Source organism: Orycteropus afer, unplaced genomic scaffold (assembly GCF_000298275.1).
Source record: "Orycteropus afer afer isolate SDZICR_OR568_19922 unplaced genomic scaffold, OryAfe1.0 scaffold00027, whole genome shotgun sequence".
Taxonomy (NCBI): Eukaryota; Metazoa; Chordata; class Mammalia; order Tubulidentata; family Orycteropodidae; genus Orycteropus; species Orycteropus afer.
The window spans coordinates 19608156-19612426 of NW_006921614.1; positions in this window are offsets into that span (position 1 = coordinate 19608156).

A 4271-nucleotide genomic window follows, 5' to 3' on the forward strand; every position below is an offset into this window, starting at 1 on the left:
GGAAGATGGGGCAATCTACTTCTGTAGTGATACTGCCTTGGAAACCCAAGGAGGGGTCGCTATGAGTCGGGTCCGACTTGATGGCACACAACAACATTATTCTTTAGAGTTGCATTGTATTCCATTGTGTGTATGTACCACTTCCTCCCCCATAGTTACCTCTCCCTATGTCCTTCTCTCCATGCACTCCTGCCCTCTGAGCTGTGTTTCTGTGCATACACAGTCCGCAAGACAGCAGGAAGCAGCGGCAGACAGGACTGGTGGCCAGAGCATGTAAGGAGGCTGGGGACCAGCCCTAGGTGGCAGGGAGCAGTGGCAGACAGGGTCAGCAGTAGCCACAGGTAGGAGGAAGCCCAAGAAGTGACCGGGGCATTTGAAACAGCTAAGGGAGACAAATTTGTCTGCCAGTTTGTTATACTATAGTGGCTTACATGTTGCTCTGAGGCTGGAAGCTATGCCAGTAGGGCTGCTCATGGTGGACTGGCTTTGGAGGAGCTTCCAGACTGAGGCAGAATTGAAAGAAGGAAGAGACCATCCACTTCTCAAAGAATTGGCCAGTAAAAACCTTATGAATAGCAGTGAAACACTGTCAGATATATTACCGGAAAATTTTATGAATAGCCCTGAAACGTTGTCCGTTACAGTGCCAGAAGATGAGCTCCTCAGGTAGGAAGGCACTCAAAATATGACTAGGAAACAACTGTTTCATCAGAGTAGAGCCTACCTTAATAATATGGATAAAGTAGAGCTTTTGGGGCCTCCATTTGCTGAAGTTGAATGACTCAATATGAGAAGAAACAGCTGCAAACATCCATTGATAATCAGAACATGGAATGTACAAAATATGATTCTAGGAAAATCAGAAGTTTTCAAAAATGAAATGGAACACATAAAGATCAATATTCTAGGCATTAGTGAGCTGAAATGGACCAGTTTTGGCCATTTTGAATCATATAATCATATGCTCTACTATGCTGGAAATGACAAATTGAAGAGGAACGGCACGGCATTCAACATCACAAAGAATGTTTCAAGATGTATCCTGAAGTACAGTGCTATCAGTGATAGAATAATATCCATATACCTACAAGGAAAGAGAGTTAATACTACTATTATTCAAGTGGAGACCAAAAGTTCTACTTTATATAATTAAGGTAGGCTCTAGTCTGATGAGGCAGCTCTTTCCCAGTCATATTTTGAATGCCTTCTGACCTGAGGGGCTCATTTTCTGGCACTGTATCAGACAATGTTTCAGGGCTAATTGTGGAACAGACCATTAACTGCACATTTGCAAGTTCAAGCTGAAGTGGCAAACAATTAAAACAAATCCACAAGAGCAGAAATATGACCTTGATTATATCCCTCCTGAATTTAGAGGCCATTTAAATAATAAATTTGATGTATTGTACACCAGTGACTGAAAATCAGAGGAATTGTGGGTTGACATCAAGAACATCATTCATGAAGAAGTGAAGACAGGAAAAGAAGAAAAGTCCAAAATGAATGTCGTAAAAGACTCTGAAAATTTCCCTTGGACAGAATGTAGTTAAAGCAAATGGAAGAAATGACAAGACAAAAGAGCTAACCAGCAGACTTCAAAGAGCAGCTTAAGGAAGACAAAGTCAATTATTATAATGAAATGTGCAAAGACATGAAGTTGGAAAGCCAAAAGGGAGGAACATGTTTGGCATTTCTCAAGCTGAAAGAACTGAAGAGGAAATTTAAGTCTCGAGTTGCAATATTGAAAGATTCTATGGGGAATACATTGAATGACACAGAAAATATCAAAAGAAGATGGAAGGAATACAAAGAGTCACTGTACCAGAAAGAACTGGTTGATGTTCATACATTTCAGGAGGTGGGATATGATCAAGAATCAATGGTATTCAAAGAAGAAGTTGAAGCTGCACTGAAGGAAATGGTGAAGAATAAGACTCCACGAATTGAGGGAATACCCGTCGAGATGTTTCAACACACAGATGCCCTGCTGGAGACATGCACTTGGTTATGCCAAGAGATTTAGAAGACAGCTACTTGGCCAACTGACTGGAAGAGATCCATATCTGTACCCATTGCAAAGAAAGATGATCCCACAGAATGTGGAAATTATTAAACAATATCTTTAGTATCACATGCAAGTAAAATCTTACTGAAGATAATTTAAATATGATTGCAGCAGTATACTGACAGAGAGCTTCTAGAAATGCAAGCTGGATTCAGAAGAGGATGTGGAATGAGGGATATCATTACTGATGTCAGATGGATCTTAGCTGAAAGCAAAGAATACCAGAAAGATGTTTACTTGTGTTTTATTGACTATGCAAAAGTATTTGATAGTGTGGATCATAACAAATTGTGGATAACATTGAGAAGAGTGGGAATTCCAGAACACGTGATTGTACTCATGAGGAAGCTGTACATATCAGGAGGCTGTCATTTCAAAAGAACAAGGGGATACTGTATGGTTCAAAATCAAGAAGTGAGTGAGTCTTGGTTGTGTCCTTTCATCATCCATATTCAACTTGTATGCTGAGCAAATAATGCAAAAAGCTGGATTATATGAGGAAGAACATGGCATCTTGATTGGAGGAAGACTCATTAACAACCTGAAATATGCAGATGATACAACTTTGTTTGCTGAAGGTGAGGATGACTTGAAGCACTTATTAATGAAGATTGAAGACTACAGTCTGCAGTATGTATTATACCTCCATATAAAAAAACAAAAATCCTCACAACTTGTCCGATAAATAGCTTCATGGTGGATGGAGAAAAGATTGAAGTTGTCAAGGATTTCATATTACTTCACTCTACAATCAACACCAATGGAAGCAGCAGTCAAGACTTCAGGTGATGTATTGCATTTGGCAAATCTGCTGCAAAAGACCTCTTCCAAGTGATGAAGAGCAAAGATATCTCCTTGAAGCCTAAGGTGTGCCTGACCCAAGCCATGGTATTTTCAATCTCCTCTTATGCATGTGAGAGGTGGACAATGAGTAAGGAAGACTACAGAAGAGTTAATTCTTTTGAGTTGTGATGTTGGAGAAGAATGCTAAGAGTGCCATGGTCTGCTAAAAGGACTAACAAATCTGTCCTGGAAGAAGTGCAGCTGAAATGCTTCTTGGAAGCAAGAATGGCCAGACTTAGTCTCACCGACTTTGGTCATGTTGTCAGACAGGACCATTCCCTGGAGAAGGATATCATGCTTGGTAAAGTGAAGGGTCAGTGAAGAAGGGGAAGACCCTCAACAAGATGGATAGACACAGTGGCTGCAATGATGGGTTCAGGTGTAACAAGGATTGTGAGACTGGCAGAGAACAGGACAGTGTTTTGTTTTGCTGTGCATAGGATCTCTATGAGTTCAAGATGATTTGACAGCACCTAAGAACAGCAACACGCAGACTAAAAATTGGTATGGGTTTTATGTTGGTTATTTTGCTGATGTTTTGATTTTTATTTTCTAGGTTTAAGAAACTTGTCTTGAGACCTAAACTATAGACTATGTTTATCCAACAACAACAACAAAAAATAAAACATTTTTTTCTTTCTCTGAACCCTTTGTAATTAGAAAACTCTTAGTGAATAATCATATTTTATGACAATGTAATTATTTGCATAAGTTCAATAAGTATTTGTACTCTCTATTGTTGTTATTGTTAGGTGCCATCTAGTCAGCTCCAACTCATAGCAACTCTATATACAAAACAATGTCCAGTCCTGTGTCCTGTGCCAGCCTCACAACCCTTGCTATACCTGAGCCCATTGTTGCAGCCACTGTGTCAATCCATCTTGTTGAGGGCCTTCCCCTTTTTCACTGACCCTCCATTTTACCAGGCATGCTATCCTTCTCCAGGGAAAGGTCCCTTTTGAAAACATGACCAAAGTAGGTGAGATGAAGTGTGGCCATTCTTGCCTCCAAGGAACATTCCGGCTTCACTTCTTTCAGGACAGATCTGTTAGTTCTTCCACCTGTCCATGGCACCTTCAATATTCTTTACCATCACCACAAATCAAAAGCACCAACTCTTTTATTACTCTTTATTAGTAGGAGATCATTGGAAACTTTGATTATATAACCAAGTTTTTATTGAAAAATAATATTTTCGATGACACTTAGAAAATCAGGTATGATCATACTCATTTGTTGTTGTTGTTGTTAAGTGCCGTCAAGTCATTTCCAACTCATAGCAACCCCATGCACAGCAGAACGAAACACTGCCCGATCCCGCGCCAGCCCCACAATCCCTGCTATACTTGAGCCCATCATCACA